The sequence below is a fragment of the Protopterus annectens genome, chromosome 1.part1 (genome assembly GCF_019279795.1).
Source record: "Protopterus annectens isolate FY-2018-M chromosome 1.part1, PAN1.0, whole genome shotgun sequence".
In the NCBI taxonomy this organism is placed as follows: Eukaryota; Metazoa; Chordata; order Ceratodontiformes; family Protopteridae; genus Protopterus; species Protopterus annectens.
Window position 1 is genome coordinate 50105322 of NC_056726.1, and position 26183 is coordinate 50131504.

A 26183-nucleotide genomic window follows, 5' to 3' on the forward strand; every position below is an offset into this window, starting at 1 on the left:
AAGCACAGGATGGGGGGCTAACATCCGCGCTGGAGTGCTTTAGTTAAAAAAAAAATAGAATTAAACAAGGGCTAGCAGTTAATTTTGTCTAGAGGATAACACATACTTTCTATATCTTTTGAAAATAACTTATCATTATCTTTATAATACTAACTGGAGTGGAACACAACTCCAGATGGTTAGTCTAACCAGTTTTGTGTAGAAATTTCTGTTGACAACTGACCACAATGGAGTATGAACAGCTAACATTATGAAATACAAGAGGTGTGAAGCAAAGAAAAATATCTGCTAGATTTGTAACTACTAGGGAGCAAGTCTAAAAAACTAATATCTTTTGGCTTTTCCCGGTTAGGGGACGCCACAGCGTAACTCCAGTCCGCCAATGATTAGCAGTGGATTTTTACGGTGCTGAGGTGCCAGCCCGACGCCAAACCTTCAAAGAAGGCACACCCATTCATGCATGCACCTACCTGTATGTCTTTCAACATCACACTTATTTGTATATGGACCATCTTGAAGAAATAGTGAAGAATTTTGAAAAGTGAGCTAAAATAAATCAGATTCACTGGAATTTTTACTTCCAGCTCTGTTGGTATGGAGGAGTAACATCTTGACTATGGTCCAAAAAAACAAATGAATTTAATAAGCTTGGCACTACAGGAGCTGGGGGTGGTCAATCAGGCAGAGTCTGCTAATCTGTCTATAGGGAGATGGTTGAGGAGTGCAAGCCTATAGCCTGGACTCAAGGTAGAATTTCTCTATGAAGACTAGAAATCACCAGATTCACTTGACTTTTAAAGGAGGTGGTCTTCTTAGAAAAGCAGGAGACATACCCATAACTGACAGCCATTGTTTCTGACTTCTTGGGGACATCAGAATCATGTACAGTGGAAATGGCTTGGAGTCAGAGAAAAGAAAATGCTTTCTCCATTGAGAGATTGATGAGGTCACCACACCTGCCAATCAACCACTGCCTCTAAGGAGGAATGAATGAATGAATGAGTCATAGGGTTCTTGTCTGTAGGACAATGACTAGATCACGTGGGTAAATCATAAATGAGGCTTGATGCTCAACCAGGGATATAAACAGACTTTGAAAGGAATGGTAAGGTTCGAGGTTAGCACAATGCTCCATTCTGAGTGGCAGGTCTCAGATGCAGCTTGCTGCCTTACTGAGAGGGCATATTGTGAGATTCACTAGCTATTGACAAAATTGCTTGGTTCTCTGGACCCTAACAGGGATGCCACTTTACAAATGAAACCCCCTATAGACTGAAAATAAGCATTGTGAAGCAACCAGCATTTTCTGAAACATAACCAGGTTATATTTTTGTTCAAAACCAATTACCAACAAGGGTTTATATTTAGTCTATAATATTCAATGGCATTTAATATATTCTTCTCATGGCACATAGACACTTCTACAGACAGTATGGAAGCTAAAACTGTGCTTCATACAATGGTACATGTGGAAGGGTTCAGTTTCTCAGGTGACTCAAGCACAAACTCATAACTTTCCCATTTATGAACATCATACATAAAGGATTCCAGATATAGAAAAATAAGCTCCTAAACTCTATTCAATACATAAATAAAGGCTTAATAATGAAGTCAAAGTTTTAGGTTCTAATTTACTCAGTTGTCTGATAGTTAGCTTTATTGTTATTTACTAGCTAAATAGATGGCACCTCTTGTTTATAACATGTGGGATCAGCATGGGAGCAGAGCTGTCATGGCTCCTTGGGTGAGACCAATTCCATCCCAACCATGAATAGCTGACAAATGGCAGTACATCCTCATACCTGCATCCTTCATTGATTTTCTCAATTTATTTTTTATATAATATTGTTATTTATGACATATTTTATGGCTTTGAGAGAAGGAGTGACACCAACTTTTCCCCTCTCTCCCCCCAAAGGACCAATCACAATATCAGTAGATTGCCAGGCACCTAGTATTACTACTGCACAGGTTAAAACAGCACTGTCCAGGGCCAATAATACAGCTTCTATAGGACATGATAATATATCTGACTGTGTTCTACATGAACTACAGAGTGAATTGGGACCTCACCTGTGTACCCTGCTCAATCACAGCCTCACCTCAGGCTTTGTCCCTACCAAATGGCACACTGCTATAGTCATCCCTCTCCACAAAGGAGGAGTGACTACAGACCCCGGGAACTATCACCCCATTAGCCTAACAAGTCTGATAAGCAAGGATATAGGGAATTTCCAAACTCTGCATCCCACACAGTTTGGTTTTGTGAAGGGTAGATCATGCCTGCTCAACTTGGTCGACTTCTTTGAGTCAGTCACCAGAGCTGTGGATGAAGGCAAGGTGATTAATACAGCTTACCGTGATCTGGCCAAGGCCTTTGATACCAATTCCCACTCAGGAATCATATAAAAACTCACTAAGCTAGGCATCAACCCCTATATCACTAGGTGGGTTGCAAACTGGCTCACAGGTAGAACCCACAGAGTGAAAGCAGCTGACTCCAAGTCAGACTGCCGACCAGTCACAAGTGGAGTCCTACAGGGAACAGTCCTGAGTCCTCTCCTGTTTGGTATCGACTTCTCAGACGTCCATTCCAACACAAAGGTACTCTGGCTGACAATGTTTACAGATGATTACAAGTTGGGAGCCATTATTAACTCCTCAAGTGATGTTGACATCCTACAGAAAGGCCACACTGAGACCAACGACTGGTGTCAGAACCATGGCTTTAAGCTCAATTCCAAAAAAAATGTGTTGTCATCCCCTTGGAGATACACCTAGTTCCCATGAACTACTACATTGATGGTAGTCCACTGAAGACAGAAGATGTTATAAGAGATCTGGGAACACAGGTTGACAGCAACCTCTCTTTTAACTACCACACTGCCACTGTGGTCAGAAAGTCCTTCTGTGTGGCACATCTCATTACTAAGGGTTTTGCATCCAGGACGAAAGAGGTCATTGTCTCCCTCTACTCTTCCCTCATTAGGCCAATCATTGAGTACAATGCCCCATTTGGCATGTACCTTACTAGACACCTGCAACAACTGGATAGGCCACAAAAGTACCTCACTAAGAGGATCCTAGGCCTTAAACACTTTTCCTGTATGGACTGACTCAAAAAACCCAAATGATTCTCTGTCTCATATCACCTACTTAGAGGCAATCTCTGCTTGACTTATAAAGCCATGTCTGACCTAGCTCTGTTAGAAATACTACATCTGAAGAAATCCCAATCCCTCCACACCACATGCTCCAGAGACCTCAATCTCATTACCACAATCAACAGAATGTGCTGGAGGGACAGGTTCATACACCCAGAGACTGCCCATGCCATGGAATAGACTTCCCATACATGTTAAACAGAGCACCTCACTGGCCCTCTTCAAGAGAAATCTTGATGAGTGGATGAGAAATAGAAAATTCAACCTGGGGATCACTCCAGTGGCTCTACTCGACAGAGGCACTGGAAACTAAGGTTGGGTGGCACATCGCCAGGCTAATCCTATGGGCTAGGCTTGTATAGGTCCAGGGCCATTAGCCTAGTACACACCTATGAGCCTATGGAAAACTTTGGGATCTATTCATTAGTGCTTGGTTTAAACCCTGACCATCAATCACCGCATACATAAGTTAGTGTTCATATTTACAGAGATAAAGTCTTACTGACAAGTTCATCATTGAGACAAGCATGTAGTCAGCAGTTGGTGAATAACAATATAATTCTGGTAATTTTTGCAGCCACAGGCCCAGTTTGAAAGAAACAGAAGGGGGTGCATTCTTGTAACTGATGGACCACATGTCCATGAATATTTATCACAGTAATCAACAGGTGGATGGATGACTGGTCCTAACTAGTAGTCTTCTGAGCTTATATCAGCCCTTCCTGAGCTATTTTACAATGATGCATCTCTAATTACATGGAAGAAACCCCTGACAATTTGGTTGTGAAAAGTTAAATTCACTGTTCAATTTCATGTAGAACGACATGGGAAGTTGCTGTGGTTACATAGGTCATTTGGATGCTGAGGGGGGGGGGGGTCATTCTGTGTGGAAATGCAACAAGCACACTGTAGCTTTAGTGTCTCCTACCTTGGATAAATTCATGGTATAAAGTCCTGAAAACACAGGGCAGTGTTTTATTCTTTTAATTTAGTTTATTTGTTAACTGATTAAGTAGGCTTTCCAGTAGAACCTTGTCAGCATTGAACTGATGCAATGGCAAATGCATTATAGAGAAAATAACAGTGAACATTATGAACAAGTTACAGAAACAGGCAATAATGGAGAACACTGGATGACACCAGTGTTTTTGCATTGCTCTCAGAATGTAACAGCAGTTGTGTAACATCTAGGAGCTTCTGCATATAATCTCAGCCACAGCTCTCAACGTCTTTACTCAATAAACAAGGGCAAAGGTAAAAACGATGGATAGAAAACACACTATTGTTACTTGCACCTCTCAAGTGACCTCATTATAGGTTCATAGGTTATTACAAGGCTAATGACACAAGAGCCTTTATAAGCCTAGCAATTATACCCAGTATATGACAATAGTGTATCTTAATTCCTCAGATATGGAATGGGGTAGTATCAGGATAGTGGATCATTGTGTGTTGGAGAGAATTTATAGGTACTCATCCATTTATCAAACTTCTTTTTAAAGAAAGTGGGGGACTGGCTTTGTTTTACGAAGATGGAAAGTTTATTCCCTAAACGAGGTAGCCTTTGGCATATGAATCTGTCTCTCCAGTAAGTTCTGTTAGTGTCGCAAATAAGGTTCAGGTCCATGGAACATGTAACCCTCATATAATTTTTCATGTGAATATGTATCAGTTTCATCAGGGCTGGATCAAATAATGCCATATAGGTCAGTCATACGTGATCTCTCGATAAACAATATGAGACAGAGTAACGGGATAGGGCCTTTAGTCAGTCCACATAAGACATGCATCTTACACTTGGTATTTTTTTAGTGAGAAACCCCTGGAGTCACTTCACTTGGTGTAAGTGCCTGGTTAGGTACATGCAGAAGGGAGCAGTATATTCAATTATGGGCCTGAATAGGGCCAAGTACAATGATGCTATGACTTCCTTTGATCTTAATGCCATGCCATTACTTATAAGTTGAGCCATACAGAAGGATTTTATCACTGCTGTAGCTACCTGGTGGTCACAGTTTTGGTTAATATCTATCAATGTATGTTCCTTGTTTCCTCATCACTGGGTCTGCTTTTAGGAGTGAGCTATCAATATTATAACTTGCAGGGATATCTGATATACTGAAGAATATGATTACACATTTTTTAGCATTTGGTCATAGACTGTGGTTTTGGCACCAGTTGTTTGCCATTATCAGGCCTGTTTGTAGGATGTCATCCTCATTTGGTGATACAATGATTGCTCATAACTTACAGTCATCAGCAAACTTGGTGAGTTAGAAGCACCCATTATTGGCCTTCACTTCAGAGGAGTTAAAAACAAACAGGATGGGTCCCAACCTGAGCCCTGTGGGACTTCACTAGTAACATGTTTCGTATTAGAAGTGGCTTCACCTACCTGGATAATGTGTCCTGTCAGAGCACCAGTTGGTTATCCATCTGACAATGTAGGTATTTATTCCTAACTCAGCAAGTTTATTTATGATCCCTGAGTGGGGGATCATGTTGAAAGCTTTGGCCAAGTCTACATAAGTGATGTGTACCATTTTACACTCATCCATGGCCCTGGTGACTTTCTCAAAGAAGTCCACCAGAATGAGCGGGCAAGACCTCCCTTTGACAAGCCAAATTGGTCTGGTCCAAAGTTTGGAAAGTTCCTACATCATTATTGATCAGGTCCATGATAATTCTGTCAGTGGTCTTGCAGATAAGATTGCTCAAGCTTATGGATCTGTAGATCCCTGGGTCAGTTGATAGCCCCCCTTGTGCAGAGGGACAATGGTTGCAATCTTCCATTCCTCTGGGACAGAGATCTTCTGGAGGCTATGGTTAAAGAGGTTTTTAGTGGCCTTGATAGATTCTGTTTTATGCTATTTAAGAAGCATTCGGGAATGTTGTCAGGACCCATGGATGCTGTGTTTTTGGCTTTAGCGAGTGCAGTAAGGACCTGTTCCCTCATAATGACTGGTAGGGGGATGGTTACGGGTATTTCTTTGGGGGTGGCAGAAGGTGATGGCTGATAGAAATTTGAAATGGACTTGTTGGCCAGCAGGTTTGCTATTGTTTCAGTCTGGGTGTAGTAAATGTTGCCGTTCATAATTAACTCGGCACATTGCTGAGTGATTCCCCTGAGATTATGAGCATATTAAAAAAAGCCTTATAGCTATCTTTCATCTGGGAGGCTATCTTTGCCTCATGGTTTGCTCTTTTAGATTTGACCAGCTCTCTACTTTCTTTATTTGACTGGTGAGTGTGTCTTTGCACTGTTTTGTCTGTTTCTTTTGGGTTTTGGAGACAATTTTTTTTCCTTTTCTTGAACAGCCTATTTATGCTAGGGGTACACCAGGGTGGATTATTTTTGACAGTAATCATGGGTTTGACTTGGGCAGGTATTGCCTCCTATTTCCAGCTTTGAATGTTGTCATACAGTACTTTTGTGTACAGCTCAGAGTAGGCCTTGGTGTCATCTAGGTTTGGAGGGGCTTGGAAGTTTAATTAGCTGTCACTTAGTTTGAGGTAATTGGCCTTAGCCAAATTCTTAACAGGTTTGGAGATTGATGGGGATTCTAGGTTAGTTTTAATGCTAAAGAAAAAATGAATTTGTGGTCAGATCTTAGCAGGGAGGAGTTACTGCATGGGAGGGAGCTGCATCCCCTCATGTTCGTGAGTACTAGGTCTAGGAGATGTGTACCTCTAGTTGGGGAGCTAACTAGTTGCTCCAGTGTGTTTGTATTGGCAAAATGCAAAAACCTCTGAGAAAAAATTAATTATGGGTCATATAAGTCTCCCAGTTTATAGAGAGGTAGTTGAAGTCACCCATAAGTATGGTGTGAGGCTGAATGTTAAAAAATTCCAGTAGGTATAGGTAGGAGGTGTAGTTTTCCAGACTCATGTTAGGGGATCTATAGCTAGCAAAGATAGGATAAGGGATCACATCTGTGGTTAGCTGGGCATGGAGTAGCTCAAGCAAGTCATGTTGTTGGACTAGTGTTGCAGTATACTTGTCCTTCATGAGCACTGAGACACCTCCCCCTTTGTTTTACCCTGAGCTGAGGGGGGATCAAAATATATGAGAGGCATTGTAACCTTTGATAGACACGGAGCTTTTCATGGATTTGAACCATGTTTTTGTGACTGCACATATGTCTGCATTTTCCAGGGTGAGGAGTGTTTCCAGCGATTGCAGTTTTTTATTTAAACTCCTAGCATTGTGCAGCAGTACCTTTAGGTAATCTTGAGTGATTTTTGTTATGTCGGGCAGTTTAGCAACTTGGCAAGGCCTAAAAAGGCACTATGAGGATAGATAAAATTTTTGTCACTATCCAGAAGCCAAGTGGTGACAAGTGCAAACCACCTCTAGCAAAGAATCGTGGTTTGTCAATCATGTCTCCCCAGGCTGAAATTTTGAGTCTTAAAAAGTCTGTGTTGCTCACTGTTTCACATGTTACTCATTCAGTGTTAAGAATTTTTTTCTAACTAATGTTATTGACATTTGAGAGCTGTGCTCATCAATAATGAAGGACTTTTTACTTTTATCATATTTAGTGGCAGTAACAATTTTAAGTGATAACGGAGAACACTGAACTTTGCTTAACTAAGTCAGTTGTTATTCTGGATTTACAATTACACAAAGTCCAGTGTTCTCCATTATCATCCAGAAATCAAACCTGATATCACATTACAGATTATATTCTGTTAGATACCATATAAAATCATATTTAGACATTTCAGGTAATGGAATAAGATAATGCAAAGAATAGTAGTGAAAACATATTGAAACAAAACAACAGCGAAACACACTCTTGTTCAATATATTAAGTAGAAATTACAAAAAAATATATTATTCAACACATTTTAAAAAAATGAATGAGGAGAAGGAAGAAGAGGAATTGCAGTGAAGAATGTTGGGAGGGTGGCCTAATGGTTAAGGTGTTTGCCTTGCAAGCACAAGGTGCAGCGTTCGAGTCTCACAAGGGATAATTGGCTAGGCTTAAAATGGCTCGCAAGAGCAGTTTGCCTAGTATACATCTATGTACATTCTATGAACCTATGTGTCTGCCTACATTCCTTAAGGCAATTTGATCCAGTTTTTGAAACATTAGTTCCTGCCTAATAGATGGGAGGTGGTGGAGGGCTGTGTTCCTTACGGATTAATGACATTCCATCTCAGATCATGCTGTTATTTTATGGTCTTTATATTAAAGTGTCAATAGCACAGATTAGCAGTATATAGGCCATACTGATGATAAGCCTCATCAAGACAATGTTAGTATGTGTGGGCACCAGTGTTTGAGGAGCAGACACAAAATATATCACTGGTGACATTGGCATTACTGGTCATTTGTTCACATAATCCACAAGCACTGCATAAGCTCTATAAATCAGAATAAAATTTAAAAAAATGAATGATTTGAGAAGCAAAGACATACACTTGATGTTTGCTAGTCCTAAAGTATGTGGCAGTATGTGACACAAGCTAATACAATCCACAATCTACAGACATAAGCAAATAAACACAACAGAGAAGAAACAATACAAGGCAAAGTACCTCATAATGCATTGAAGCCATCACAGGACTGTAGAATTTACTCACTTGAAATTATTTAAACTTGTTATTCCATAAATAGGCAGACCTACAATCACACAGCATTACTCTAAAAAATCAGAGTAAGGACATTAGCACTGCCAGTAAAGATAGAGGCACCAAACAAAGGCTGAGCATTTGCTGTTGGAAAAGGCACAGAAAGTAATGGTGTAGTAGTCCCAAAATTACCAGCCAAATTTACCATATTACAAAGAAATGTTCTCAGAGATGGCTATATGTACCATCAAGAAAGGTGGAATTGAAAGTGGCTCATATACCAGATTGTCAAGAATGTGGCATATCACCGTGTCCTTACATAAACTGAACAATATACACCAGAACGCATAGACCATCCTTTCACCTATTTCACCACCTCACTCTTAATGTATCTCTAACACTATTCCCCGGCCTCTTCTACCTCTTCCCTTCCTCTGTCTCCAACCACTCTTAATTCTTACAGTCTCAAAACAACCTACCTCTCTAGTCTGTCTCCTATATCTACCTCCCCTACATCTCCTACTAGCCATTTTTACTTTCCTTTCTTGTTTCCAAACTCCTATACAACTAGATCTGACCCACTTTAAATAAGCATCTGCCTAACTATTAACTCATTTTGCTCTAAGCAGCTTAAATAATGTTGTAACTAGTCACATTTTCTTCTGCTAATTGTTTAAAACCTTGTTTGTAACAACTCATATACTTGTCTTCCAATTGTTTTAAACATCTGTATAATTGAATTGCCTGAGGAGCTTTTTTTCTCTATAGGTCTCTGCTTGTAAGATCCTGTAGCTGATTGTTACTACTATGTTATTAACATTTAATAAATTGTTTTCTACTCCAGAGGAGCTTTTGTCCACAGGTCTCTGCTGAAAATGAGCCAAAAGCTCAGCCAGAATAACCCGGTTAACAAATGTAAAATAAATAAATAAATAAAATAAATCACTACCAAAACACTGCAACAATAGAATTAGAGGAAAACACTCCAAAAATGCTGTAGGTTATGGCTTCCCAGCAGGAGCGGCCTTAGGTCGACTGGTGCCCTAGGCAAAAGGGCTCCACGGTGCCCCCCACCACACCACCTGGTGCCCCCATCCTGGTCAACTTACACCAAATAAACACTGAAAAAGTGCCCCTGCTACAGCGGTGCCCTAGGCGGCTGCCTAGTTGGCCTATGCCTAAGGCCGGCTATGCTTCCCAGGACAGACTACTTTAAAGCATACCTTTGGTATGAATGGTTAACAAAGCTGGTATAAAGGAGTGTTCCCAGACTGCCAGGGGCTTTAACCCCATGTATATTCCTATGAAACCCATCTTTTTATCTTCAGGGCCAGGGATTTCCACTGTTTCACTCTAGCTACAGTGGAAACTATCCAGGATATGAAAAACTCAGACATGTGGGAGCTTGGTAACAACCTTCCTGCAAAAGAGACTTTGTGTTGACACATATTTATTTTATTTATTTATTTGCTTTTTGTTTACTGGGATAGTCCTCTGGACCAAACGGAACCCATTTTCAGTGGAGGCCTGGGGAGTAAAGTTCCACAGTACAAACATTGACAGTTACTTATAAAAGAAGAAGAAATTACAATGAAATAGTAATGACATTACACTCAATAACAAAGGAATATTATGTACAAGTTTTAAACATAAGAATCTTGTAACTAAATTTACAATTGTATACAATCTGTATAAGTAATTGTATGGCATATTGAGAGTATGAGGTCTACAAACAGTAGTACTATTATAATACAAAGAATAGGGGCAATAGGATGTGGGTTGTTAGAAGATTCTAAGGGGGCTTGGTGCAAGTACATTTCTAGCATGAGAAAGGTGGGTATGGAGGGAGGTTTTGAAGTGGGAGGGTTGTTGAGCTGATCTAATGTTTAGAGGCAAAGAATTCCAGTTCAAAGCTACTGAGTGAGAGTAAAGGAACTTGCCAGGTGGGAGATTAGGTTTGTGTACCTGTAAGAATTTCTAATCCCCTGATCTAATGGGCCTGTTTCGGTGGCATTACTTGAACGTTGAGTTTAGGGCAAGACAGCCTTTGGGTCTGAAGAGTATTTTGTGAGCTGTGGTTAGTTGCAGGTAGGAGAAGTAGCCATTTTAGTGAATGTAGAGCAGTGCAGTGATGGGTGGAGTATTTGGAGCTAGCTGTGAATTTGGTTATTTTATTGTAACAAGTTTCAAGTTTTAGTGTGGAGGAGCTTTGTATATCTGCAAGTAGAGGGGCACTGTAGAGGAGAGAGGGTAATAGGTATGTTGTAGCTATGGTTATTCTTGTGGATGGGATTAGGAAGTGATACTGCCTATAGAGGGTACCTAGTTTGAATTGTGTTTTCTGAATGTTTTGTTGCATATGAAGGTCAAATTTCATGTGCTCATCAATAGTGACTCCGAGAAGTTTTGTATGAGTAACAGCATCTATTATTGATTTATCAAGAGAGAAGATAGAGATCTTGGTCTTATTTAAGGGGATTGATTTTTTAGGGGTGAAGAGTATGATTTTAGATTTTTTTTGGATTTAGGGCAAGGTGGTTGTTGTGCATTCAGGATTCAGTTGAAAAGGCATTTTGAGTTAGTATAAGTAAATCCGAGGCATAGGAGACAGAGCAGATGCACTGTGTGGCTCCATAGGACAACATGTCTAAAGGTCAATCATCTATTGCCTCTTGACCAGAATGAATGAGAAAGAGTACAAAGTCTATTGAACCTGCAGCCTGAGGTAGCAGCATCTATGCAAGCTGGAAGGTAGGCATAAATTCAGTGCAAAAGAACTTCATAGGTGCCTCCTCTACAAACTGCCTATTTTACTCTTCACAAATAATCTGGTGAGTAATTCTGTCCAGTAGATTTGTTTTGATCTTGGGCAGTTATGAAACTACAAATTCTCACTTTTATTGACTCTGTGCTTATATTTCTGGGAGATAGGAACGTAATTATGAGCACACTGTGCTCCAAGAAGCAGTATCTACATCATAGTTTCTCTGTTTATGCATTTCTGGACTGTGAATGATTTAAACACAGATGCCAGGATTAATAGAGAAGTATTGCATGGCCAAGCATGGAGTTTACCACTTAGTGGGGATACACAGCAGTGCAGAATGGACATGGGACATCACTATATGAATAGCCATAGTGTGTGGCTGAATAACTACCTATATGCCAACATGGAAACTGGAGCAAGGTTAAGAAGCCAAAAACCAATGACAGAGGAGTAGAGCAAAATGTACATTGTGAAATAAAGTACTAGCTATGCAATGACTAGCACAGACTATATCAACAGAGGTAAAGACAGAAGAGAAGCATAAAGGGCAAACAGGTAGGTGAATATACAAAAATCACATCTGGGAGGGAAAAGTACCCCCTTTCTACATGTCTGTAGAGAAAAGGGATAATGGAAAGGATGACAGAGAAACAGGGAATGGAAAAGTGGAAAAGGGTATTCAAAGGATGCCCACAAACACAAATGAGTACAGACAAACAAGGGTAGATATGCACTGCCCGAACAGAGACAAATAGAGTGTGTACAAATAGTGATGAGGAGAGGACAATGCACAATGGGTGGGTTGTGGCACAATAGGATGGCCGTACACCAAGTTGCGATAGGTTAGGAAATGTACAGCATGCTGACTGCTGAGCTGCCCAAAAGAATGTCAGTCATAATCAGTAGCTAGAAGAAGCATTGTGGTCTGATGAAAAGGATCTACTAGTCAAGTGCATCTGCTATGTGCATCAGGACAGACATGGTATTCGTCATCCAAAAGGTCATTGCCACATCAGCTGTATCTCATCCATTCAGTCGCACTGATGGTTGGGCCACAGCAAGTGATTAAGACAAGATACCTAACTGGCAAAGGTTGGAATCCTGCCGGCAAGTTATAGCATTAAATATAGGACAAATTAACTAGCACATGCCACACTAACTACTCAGTGCCCCAAGTCACAGCTGTCTCCTGGGGCAGCTAGCATGTCCAGCCTCTTTCTCAGTCCATGCTGAAAGACATAAATGGACAAAACAGCCATCTCACAAAGTTGTAGGTGAGAAATACAGACATGACTGCAAAATCTTAACCCCACTTATATGTGCATGACAGAAGCATGGCAGTGTGCATACAACTGCACAATGTAGCTACGGTCTCACAAGTATATGTATGATACCAGAACCATGGAAATCTGCCCATACGTTCACAGCATAGCTACAGTAACCCATTTATGTGCATGATACCACAACCATGGAAATGTGCCCGTAGCTTCACAGCAAAGCTACAGTAACCCAAGTATGTGCATGATACCAGAACCATGGAAATGTGCCTGTAGCTTCACAGCAAAACTACAGTAACACATGCATGTTCAAGATAACAAATGCCTGATATGGTTCTCATAGTCACAAAACAGAACAGCTATGAAATACCTCACAACAAGCAGCAGTGTCATAACAGACAAGCAACAGGCACAAAAGAAATGCAACCATTGCCACAATAGTCCACCTACTATGTGTTGGTTTCTGTCAGAGGAACTATTCTTCATTAGGAACACAGTTCTGAATGACAGAAAAAAAAGGTTAAATGTACACTTTGAAAAACAGTAGTTAGAGCAGATACATAAGATTCCATTCGGGCCATTTCTGCCTAACCTCTGTTTCCTACTTCTAGAGATCATCAGAAAGGTGACATTGCAATTCATCATACTAGTTTGTGTGTTCATCACCAGTCCTGGGTATGCCAGTAGCCTCATTTAGCAACTACACAAGTTATACCAGCCACCCATCTTATAAAATGGACCCTGATGGGGTACTGGAAGCTGAACCCAGAATGGGCTGTGCAGGAAAAAGATAATTATTTTGCTCTTTGGCATATCAGGCATGCATTCTCTGTGGTGCATAAGCATTATCAGCCACTGACCTGAATGTCCCATAAAATAAGGTGGTGGCCATGGATGCACTCTGCAAATCTGAATTCTTACTTAACAGCGGCATAGTTTGCTACATTTGTGAAGTGCAACATATGTACATATGCAGGCAATATGCATGAGCTCTCATTGTCATATGTGGAACATAGCCTCATTACCATACATGCATCTCAAATAGCTACTTACTTGTGGCTTAAGCAAATGGTCCAGCATTTTAAACATCAATTTTGCACCAAAGAGGGAACAGTTGTAGCAGCTGCAACACTTCTAATATAGCCTTTGGAAGCCAGTGTCTAACAGCAGAGAAACACAGTTGTCAGAACACAACTCTGAGGAGTTACCCAGTGTTATGTGGTATGGCAAAAACAGGTAGACTTCTAGTGTGCTGGACATGTGAGCCCTTTCCTGGGAAAGGAGCATGGGCACATATCTTAATCTGCGTTACTGTTTGGTTGCAATGTTTCTTCACATAACCCGCACATAATGTATGCAGCTTAATACCTAGCCTGTAGGTCAGGGAAGACAGCTCACTAGCAGGACTGCCTGTACTGAAAGCATCCTCCATTTTCATAGGTTCATGGATGTATACTAGGCTAATGATCACTGGGACCTTTATAAGCCTAGCTATGCATACTAAATGCATCTTGCAAGTTTTTCTAGAGCCTTAGAAATCTTTTTAAGAGGTATATGTAAACTAGGGTATGATTTACAGATTGCATCTGTCCATTAGAGACATAGGCACTAGAGCTGGGGGTGAATATCTGATTTCCCATCCACTAGTCCAGGTTACCCTTGAATATGATTAGGGTGGAATTCTACTTCACATGGATGAGAAACCTATCTTAGAGGAATGGGATTCTCTAAGATACATACCTGTCTTTCCACTGTGTCCTTTTTTAGTCGTAAGCAAGGTTCAAGTCCCTAGATTGAGTAGTGTTGATACTATCGGTTTTGCATATGTGCAAAAGGTTCATCAGAATGGGATCCAATGATGCCTTGTATGTCAGGCACAAATCATCTCTCAACAGACCAAAGGAAATTTGAGTATAGAGATAGGACTTTGAGGCAATCTGCAGAGGACATGTTTACATCATGTATTCATTTTTTGCTGCATATGTATTGTACTCGGTGAGGGGTCTATTAAGGGCCAGATATATAGGAACAACCCTACTACAGACCTTCAGGACCTATGGACACCATCTGTTAGGGAAAGAGAGTTCTCACGAGCCTGAGCCTCTGTGAGGCCACATCTGGGAGACAGCAGTCTATGATGTCATTGCTGATGTTGAAAGGGCTCACATAATATAAAAATTTCAGAGCATGTAATCAACATTTCAGTTTCGCCTGAGAAGAGACAGACATAACAGCAGCAGAGAGGTTAGACAGTGGAGAGTGGCCACCTCCCTCTGCAAGCCTGATTGATTAATAGGAGTTCTTATTACCCTGCATGGAGATGATGAAGGCATGTGGATTCAGGTTCCAGGAGAAGACAATCCTTGTGCATATCAGAGGGCAATACACCAGTTAAGCAACTGAATGCATGTGTATAATACAGCTGTGCACTGTGTGTTCTCTGGCCACAAATTCCACTACACATATTTTTATAGGTAGATCATGTGTTCAGGCATACTGGATTGACAGTGAATGTATGTGCCTTTTCTACATCTGTATTGTGTGTATCACTGCTTGCACATATAAAACAGGGCCTCACATGTAGAAGAGGCAATCACATTCACTCTATTCTGTCTTGTATTATATATTCATAGGCTAAGCCACTGCTATGGTAACATCTTTATAGGCCTGAAAAGGACAAAAGGACGAGACTAGTACCTGTGTTGGGTCTGAGAGTGATGGCAAGACACAGACTGAGTCACAGTTAGATGACACACAGTCATTATCTATCGCCTACTTGGATGGTCTTCCACCACATGCAGGGTGAAGGTACAGCCTTGAACATATCTGAACTACTGGGTCTGTGGCAGCAGAAATCATTATCTCCATCAGGGGGCTCACCCATGATTGAAAGCACCAGCAGTGGTCTTTCTGTGACTGCAGTAACAGAGAATTCTGCTGCATATCATGAGTGCACCAATATAAGGCAGCCTAGCATGTTTAGTCACATGTCATAGCCACCCTCTGATATGCAGTAGGTGCTGGGACTCAATCAACACATGTGCAGGGCTATCAAACAGGTGAAGTCTTCTTCTACCCATGTTAACATGGAGATGATTTGCATGGTATGTGGTTTCTGTTAGAATGTCACCTATCATTGTCTACACCTTGGTGAGAACATAGCATCCATAGTGAATGGAATTATGAGGGCTCCATGTGGAGGTCCACAAGAACATTTGTAAATGCCTTATCTGGCACTGTTTTCCATAGTCAGGGTGAGAATATACACCGGATAAGTGCTTTTGAAGGACATTGCAGAATACAGAGTCTGGCTTGCTGGATTAGGGATCTATCACCCTCATCACCACCCATTTTGTGGCAGTTACAAATTCAAGGCAAAACACCATCTCTGGATTGTACAGGCAGATCCAGTTCTTGCTGATATCTGATATTGTATATGTCATTGTTTTAGTTTTTTTTCATTTCTCTGTCTAATAACCATACTCCCCCTGATTACATGTGCCAACCTACATACTCTTTTCTCCATCTAGTAAACTATCCTCCTTCCTTTACTCCCTGCTGAGCATCCCTACAACTTTGGACTCCTCCATAAAGACTTTTACTCAATCAGAACTGAAAACACTAAAGCATGTGTACCCAGTAATTTTCATCACGTTATCCACAATGAAGGAGAAAAAGGTGCAACTGCAGCTTAAAAAACAGTTATCCACACCTCAATGGAACTCCAGAAGACAGGAAACAGTTGATGGGCTTAACACAGTTTTAATGCAGTAAGAAAGCACAACACATAAACGATACTCCTTGAAAATACGTTTCCATCCTCAGCTTCATCAGATACAATTAACAAACTAAATTACATGCCTTAAATACTTCAATTAAATACAAATTCACCAATAAAAACAGTGTATCTGTTTTTATTGGTGAATTTGTATTTAATTGAAGTAGTTAAGACATGTAATTTAGTTTGTTAATTGTATCTGATGAACCAGCTCAACCAGCAATCCAGCACCCTGTGCTGGTCCCTGAACTAGTGTCCCACCACCCTTGCGGAAACTGAAGAGCAAAAACAAGAGAACTTCTGTAAATCTGCAGGATGTCAATCAACTGCCTTGCTTCCTGCAGACAGTAGCCATGATCCCAAGCTCTTCAAACAGAGCTCCAATGTAACTGCTCATGGCAGTCTAAAGCACATGCCCCTCCCAGGCACACATCTCTTCCCTGCCACAGCCAGCCAGATCTACATCCCTCCCTGCACCTGCTCTTCAATACAAGAGCCAAAAGAAAAAAAAAAGAATAGTTACATTTTAAAATGTAGCAAGCCAGTTACTACATTTATAGCAATCGGGTTGCTACAGATTACCCCAAAAGTTGGCAAGTTGCTTTCTCTATGGGCATTCAGAAATGTTGGTACAGAAGGAAGAATGCAGGAATGGCACCTTGCATCTAGGTCACCTGCCCCCTTCTTTCCATCCTTGCTATGCTACTGGTGGAAACAGATATTTGCTCATCCACACATGGAAGTAGTGTATTAAGAAACACGTTAAAAATTTTGCAGGCTGACACTTGTGTCATACTAAGTGTGTCCACTGTTTGTTTTTGGAAAGACCTTGTGACAAGAATGGTAAGAGCTACACACTAGTGTCACCAGTGTGCAAAATCCACACGTTCCTCATGATTCTGTGTATGAGCAATACATGGCACCCATGCAGAGAATGGGTGATACATTCCATTCAATGCCACTATGATTTCTAAGGCCAAATGACAATGTTCTATCAGCCGCTGATCATATACAATCCGATGTTTCCATTTTTATGCATGCCACTTGCTGTTAAGTCAGGCTACTGGGTCTAACACAGCAATGGTTACAGTCAACAAGTGCTGGTCCACTGATGCTGCTGGTGGTGGTCCAAGCACATTTACCTGTTGCAACTCAATACATTTCTATATGCTATTTGCTTGTATAGTTGCATATAGCTGGAGTAGGACAAAGATAGCAGCTAGCCATATGCACCTGGGGTGTGATAACCAAATCTAATGGGGGAGAAGTGCAATATTGGCAATATATTGTTACTATTCATCCATCAACATTAGTATTATCAACATACATTGATATAAACAGCTGTGGTTATCTAAATGAATGAATGCATAACAAATAAACCCTGTGCGTATTAGTCTTCTAAGTAGCAAGTAGGTATTTCTTGAGTGTGAAGGACTTGCTTTTTTTTTTTTTAACTTATGTTTACTTCTCAGTTATAGTATAAGAGCCTTTTTGTTATTCTCCTCAGCTTGGCTTTTGGGGGAGAGGCACCAGTCTAAAGGACTGTCCAGGACACAGTTTTACCTAGTCATTGCACTGCATTTTGACTATGAATCATGAGTGGCTTTGAGAGCTGCATGCTTGCATGACATTTTGCACTCATTATACTGTGTGGCATTAATTGCAAAACTATTTCGTACACTGTTTCCTCATTGCTGCTTAGTACTATCTCCAACTATATTCAGAATTTATCTTCAGGGGACTGCTTATTACAAAAAGGCACAATGTGTACTAGAGAAACTGACTATGAACCCCACCCAGTTCACCTTCAACGTAAAGTGAAGCCATGGCAAAGTGAAGTTGGCAGTGTTCAGAGGTGGGCCTATGTAACCTTGAGTAACAACTTCTGAACTATCCAGGTGAAGGCTGACCTCATAGATTATTAAAATAAGGCTATTTTACAAGCTGTCTACACTTCTCCAAAGAGGCAGAAATCTATACCCAGGGAACAATATGTGAAGTTCACCTCTGATAAGAGAACAGACTACAGCAGGATAGATTTTTTCATTATGGTTCATAATTTACTATTTTAATGTTTGTTCGGCAGTGCTTCAAACTGAAGGTTTACTGAAGCTGCAATTACCTATTGCCTACTTTGAACCTATGGTTTACGTTGAAATTTACTACCTAGCAAACCCCACAGCTATTTGACTGTCTTGTTTTAACTGAATGACACTGCTGACTGGCCTTCACTAATCATTTTATCTCATATACTTTATGGACAGCTGTGTGATACTGTATAAGGCAATCAAGCAACCCCATATGTCTTACTTTTAGCTACATTGTACTTATAATTAAGTTAGTTACATGTGCTGGAATGTTACTATAACCTTGAGAACAACAACTTATTTGCCTCATACTGTGTTAAAAGTGGTAACCTGAACTTTTTCTCTAAATACCCTTCCCTGTTTTCCTACTCACTTAACTACCCCCACCCATACCTTGTTTCTTCTTGGTTTATAGATGGTTAGCCAGTGTAAATGTGCCTTTCTTACACTAATAGCCAACACCTCTCTCCCACTTCTTAGATCAAGAACACAAGTCACAACAACTGCAATTGCAAGTTCTACAGCATGAACAACAACTGTCTGTGGTTACTCTCTACCATTCTCAGTCTGCTCCTGTCCCCACCTTCTCAGAAATGTATTTAGTATTCCTAACTTGAAATTTGTTGTATTGTCTAGTCCTCTGTCTTCTGCTGCACATTACCAGGTAGCCTCTGCACTCCATGCCCTCCCTCCATAGTGCCTTTACCCCTCAGTTTGAGTTGCTTTCTTGCTATTATCTTAGTATTGTCCTTTTATAGGTTCATAGATTCATAGATTAGTACTAAGCTAACTGCCCTTGTGAGCCATTTTAAGCTTAGCCAATTATCCCTTGTGAGACTCAAACCCTGCACCTTGTGTTTGTAAGGCAAACACCTTAACCATTAGCCCACCCTCCCAACCTTAACTGATTACTTACTATTTTCAAAACTAAGCATAATTAAAGCTCCTTAGCAGTTCCTTTTTAACACCCTGTCTCCCTTAAATTGACTGCCTCAAATTAGTTTCCTTCCCATAACAGCTTTTCCCTCACCTCAATCTCTCCTCCGGCTGCTAGCACATTTCCCAATTTCACACTTCTGTCATGCCACTGTGTACAAATCCCAACCTCTTTCTTCTTGCTTAGTACAAACTAGAGTGTCTCTTCCTTAGAATTTCCTGCTAAAAAACTTCTGGTTTTTATCTTCTTCGTTTTTCCAAACTTACTGATTGTTTTTTGGAGACTGCTTTCAGAATTAGGCTCAACCCACACCATTCCCCTATCATACACCCATTCCCACCCACCCTGCTTACTCTAAATTTATTCTCTAACCTCTCTGTAAGGGCCCTCCCCAACTCCAATTATCCAATCAATTCATCCCTGCACTAATCACTAAACCCTCCCCTTCTTTGCTCACCATTCTTCTAACTCACACTCCTCCTACTACTTTTTAGCCCTATAGCACAACTCAATTGCCCGCTCTCCACCTCTGCTTTACCCTAAATCTTTCATTACATACTCCTCCTTCCCTCTCCTCTACCTACTGCTCTTCCTTACACCTTCATAACTTTTGTACAATATCTCCATACAAACACTAACCCCACTCTACTCATATCCATAATTATATCCACATAAAACAACAGCATACTACTGCAGTTCCTCTTACCTCCCATTGTGTTCCTTCCCTCCATGTTATCATCATATCCCTCTAACCTACTATACCCTCTTCTATCACCCACTCTTCACCGTATAACATCCATCTTCAATAGAAGCCTGAATTTTCCTATTTCACCCTCTCTCTACAGCACTTACAATATTCATTATCACTGACTAAAACATTTCACTCTTTCTCTCACTTCCACAAAACATAAGTTCAAACTCACTACCTACTACTTCTATTTCTCTAAACCTAATTTACTTCCTATTACTCTCCTACCAGAAGGGGACATCCACCCCAATCCTGATCCATCCTCTTCCTCCAACCTCACCACCTCCACCCCAACTAATGGGCAGCAACTTCCAACCTCTTTAACCAAACACCTGTCTATCTATTCCATAAACCTACAAAGTCTTACTAATAAAATCTCAGACTTAGATGCTTGAATAGCAAACCACTCTCCCTACATCTTAATTCTCTCAGAAACATAGTTCAAACTCATATCACAACCTCTGAAATTCTAATCCCCAGTTATAACATATTCCGGCAAGACAGACTTTTCAAAAAAGGGGGAGGTGTTGCTATCATGTACTCAGAACAGCTTAACCCACCCCCTCTCCCTACCCCTGCCAGACTTCTCTCATGGTGAAATCATCTTTCTCAAATGCCACCTTAACCCACACAAGAAATTTTCAATAGAATCTATCTATATACCTCCTGGTAACAATATTCCAATTCTTGAATCTAGCTTATCCTGGATCTCCGAACATCTATCATATGAGACAGTCTTACTGGGTGATGTCAATATCAATTGGAATAAACTCTCCCCCTACTCCCCTAGTCTTAGTATCAACCTTTTTGGGTTCAGTGAACTTATTTCTACTCCCACCTGCATCAATAAAAGCATCAGCTCCATTCTGGACTGGATTGTAACTTCCGACCCTAATCAATACTATAATCCCAATATTTTACCAGACTCCTTAAGTGATCAGCTCCCTATCTCAATACTAAGAGTACCGTTACATACCTCAAAAACCCACCTTTATAGATATGATAAAACCTTTCCAGCTTCAACACAGAAACTTTCAGCTACCAATTCTCTATTGTTAACTGGTCTCACCTGTTTAACCTTCCTCTAAATGACACTGTTCCTGAGTTTAACAATACCTTCTTAAACATACTAAACTCCCTAGCACCCATCAGAAAAATTATGATCAAATCTAATCCCACACCCTGGCTCTCCAAAGATACCCTTTCTACCATGAAACTTAGAGATACTATCTGGAAACAATGGACAAAGTCAAAATCTTCTTCTCTCCTCCTTAAATTCAAAGAACTAAGAAACCTTACCAAAAACTTATTGCCCGAGATAAGAAAAAATTCTGTCAAGAAGCTCAAGCTACCCACACCTCAAACCTAAAAACATTTTGGTACACCATGAGCAATGTTCTTCATCCAGGGAAACCTTCTACCCCAACCCCTTCCCCAGTAAAACACCTCTTGAAACAGCCACCCTACTAAACAATTACTTTATAGACTCTATCCACAAAGTAGCCCCTCCTGACACTAACTAATCACAGCCTGCACCCCCTCCACCACCTGCCTTCACTGCCTCACCCAGACCTCTTTTAATACCACTGAACACTAGTTAATCAATAACCAGCTCATCCTTAACCCAAAGAAAATGAAGCTTCTTCTTTTCATTCCAAAATGTATGCCCAGCCTTAAAACTTCCTTTACTCTCTCTTTCTTAGACAACACTATCATTCATGCTGACTCCCATACCAAACTTATAAGAATCACAATTGATGATCAACTGAAATGTGACCTTCATATCCAATAATCCATCAAAAAGACCAATCAAAAACTCAGTCTTTTGTATAGAAACAAAAAATTCTTATCCATAGCCTCAAGGACTTTATTAGCTCAAGCCTACCTCCTTTCTTGCCTACTCTATGCTTCCACTATATTTACCCATCTCCAAGGAAATCTTTTAACTAAATTTGAACAAACATACAACCAGATAGCCAAACTTGCCTGTAACTTCCCTTACATATCCCATCACTACCTTGCCCTTAAACAACTACAGAGGCTTGAATTCCCTCAACTACTACAACTTTCTCAGCTACAGATGATGCATTCTCTAATTTACAAACCCCACAACTGTCCCAACCTGTCTTCCCTCTTATCCCCATACAAACCTTCACATTCTCTCCATAGTGCTGCCAACTGCTACTTGACACCTACAGGCCTAACAAAACAATAGGCAGACTACTTTATAAATGCTCTTTATCTCAAACTTAGATCAAACTCCCTGCCAATATATGTTCTAACTGAATCTTCCTTTCATTTCAAAAGAGAATTGAAGAGCTACCTTGCTAACTCCCCCTCCTACACCTGTCACCACCCTACCTAACTTTTACTCTCCCAATTGTTAGAGTATAACAATTCTCCTCTCCTGACTCTAACATAATTCTTATAAATACTAACACCATGGTACCTCAGCTGTGCCACTTGAGCAATGCTCTACCTAAATCTCATCTTTTCTTTTCTATTACTACTACACTTCCCACCCCCCCCCTTCTCACAATGATATTGTTTTACTCTCTTTACACTTTTGACCCTCCTTATCTTTACTTCCCACCCCCCTACTTCCACCCCACTGTTTAATATTTCTTCGTCCTCTCTACCAACTTGGTTTAATCATTAAAGATATGTTAAAGGCTTTTTTTTTCTGATGACCTATTGTAAATCTACCTTTTTTAGTACAGGTTTCTACCTCTTGTAATTTTAAGCTATTGTCTGTGCTGAATTGATATGAATTGTTAATTTTCATTATTGCTTGAATATATGCTGCTTTGTACTCATATTTCATATATAGCATGATTGTATGTTGTGATGTATCCAAATTCACATTACTGCTATATAATCTCTATTTTTTTCTTTGTATGGAGCTTTTCTCCTCGGGTCTCCACTGAAAATGGGCCACCAGTCCAGTGGTCTAACCCAGTTAATAAAAGACAAATAAATAAACAAATAAGTAAACACTGCACTGCTGGTAGTATTAACACTTAATTGTTTATCTTTATTGTGGACTCCAATGATAGCACTTCACAGTGACATTAACTGACCATATGGTTAGCCGCTGTACTTCTGGGATTAGGCTTAAAACAAATCCCATTTCAGTGTACGCATTCCTTTTGTTCCAAACGTAGAATGTTCTTGATGTTATTTACATTTTGGGTAACATTTTTTTCTGTATGAAAACAATAAGACATTTATTTATTTTCCTTACACATGCTTCTTTAGATACAGTTTTAGCTGTTGCAATACACTTAATTTGTGCAAAAAGAAAAGAAGATTTGGGGGCAGAAGTTGGCAAAGGAGCAAACCATGGGTCAACAAATTTAGAAAAGCAAACTACTGGCACTTAATGTGAGAGATTTCTTGCGGGTTTACTATTGAACTGGTAAAGTGCCTGTGCTTGACTGGCATTTCATTGGGCAGAATGCTGAAGCAGAAAACATTGACTACACTACAGTGAATGGGTAGTGTAGGTTAATTATCTGAGTTCAGCATTGTGAATGGAGATCGCAGTTCAGTGAGGAACAGATAATTACCCCATTTCCTCACTGTAGTGCGATCTCAGAGTTGGTATATATACTTTTCAGGGGGTGTGGAGGGCACAGACCCCCACAAGGGGGGTGCAGGGGTGCTTGTTCCCCTGCAAAATAGTAAAATACACATACCATTGACTGTGGAATGTCATGGTACGTTAAGCTGCATAGGATGGGTGACTGACGTCACCTCCTACTATGTGGAATACATCAAACTATGCATGTCAATGTATTCAGTTTCAATGTTGCTGCCTTTGCAACAATTGAGTCAGCATTTTCGGTCGACATTGTGACCAGTTGACCAATGCAGTTTTGCTAATTCAATAGTAAACCTTTCTTACAAGGCCCTTTCCTGTTTTCCAAAAAAAAAGATGGATAAAATAAAGGAGATGAAACAATATTCAAGCAAAAGTGGGTGATTTCATAAAAAATAATCCCCTAGAAACATTAAATGAAGAGACTATTAAAAAAGGACAGATGTTTATATGGGCATGTGATATAATCAAAACATGAGCTGCATTCAGAATAATACTGTAAAACCATTTGAAATGGTAAGCACCAGACCTAAACTAGTAGTTTGATTAATATAAATTTAATAATATCAGTATTATAGCTCAAATTGTATTTAAAAATGAAGGTTTATATCTCATTGTAGGGGCAGAGCTTTTCTGAATAATATCTAAATCAAATCCTTTCCTGGGACTCAATGTGGTACACTCTGCAAGGCATTTCTTAGACTCTGCATTTAGCCCCATTGGTTGGGGGGTACATGCACTTTTTTTTTTTTTTTTTTTTAACTAATCTTAGTACAATCTTGGCTGTGCCATTGGTTGCAACCCACAGATGTATAGAACAATCATAGAGACATTGGCAAGTACAACCACAGAAATATCTGAATTAGAAAGGCTTACACAGGACATATGAGATGACCTCTGAGAGTACATGTGCCACATATGTGATCGTTTGGCATATAAAACCATATACTAGAATTTATCAAGTCATCTCATGCTCACCTGCCATATGTCAGATACCATCCATGAAGCTGTTCCACTAGTACTGCCTTCATTTGTGACCATCATGGCCGTAGATTATAGTCCCAGAGTGCTAGTACTTCCATGGGTAAATCTGTTGTGGAGTGGTCTACAACCAGGAAAGGATACTCCTGGGGTCATGGTAGATGCAGCAGTGCAGTGTCTGGTAATGAACATTTTTATGCCATTGAGCATGCCAACACCTATCCAAGACACTGGTATAACCCGTGCCACTCCTGGTAGAGGCAGCTCTGATGGATTGGTGTGTGCACAGGATGCTTAACCTGAACCAGTGCAGTACAGTGAGCTGCAGTGCTGTAAGTACTGCCGAGGCTATGTACCAGAAGACATGCAATCACATCATCACAGCCCCAGTATATTTCACATACAGACATCCTGTGATATTGGTCCTTCACAAAGACTTTTATGTTAATGACCCACCAACTGAAAGCCCCTACACACAAGTGCAGTCTTAAGTTCATAGGTTCATAGGTGTGTACTAGGCTAATGGCCCTGGAGCCTTTACAAGCCTAGCTCATAGGATTACCCTGGCATTGTGCCACCCGACCTTAGTTCCCAGTGCCTCTGTCGAGTAAAGCCACTGGAGTGATCCCCGGGGTGAATTTTCTATTTCCCATCCACTCATCAAGTTTTCTCTTGAAGAGGGCCAGTGAGGTGCTCTGCTTGACATTTATGGCTTTATCTGCCCTCAGTACTCACAGGTTTCATTGTGAAAAACATCCATTAATGTGTCCCCTGCCCTAGCTGTGTAAATTAGGAAAACTGTACCCCAACCATTGTACTTAGTTATTTGGGTTGATGATGTCGAATGTACAGTGTAGCCACCCTGTGCATGCATAAGCACAGCTTGATGTTAGATTTGCACACATCCCTTTTACTGTAGTGCATCTGCTTTACTATGGAATGAAATTATGTGCAAGCCATTGTCTCCTTGCTAGTGCCATGGCATAATGTGCCTACCCTTATCTAGCATGTTTCTTCCCCTCACTGGGGGGGGGGGGGGGTTCCAGTGACTCTTCATCTAGCTCAGTCTCCACTGCTTGTTATGTTGGGGGCTGTGCCTCCTGCAACTGCATGCCATGCTTAAGTGTCTCCTAAGGATAATGTCATGTGCTATTGTATATTCTGAAAATATTTTTCACACATGCTAGGATTGCTGCAGGGCACACTGGATGTTTCATCATTTGTGATAGTGCATATTTGTATGTCTGCTCTGCCTCTTTCTGTGG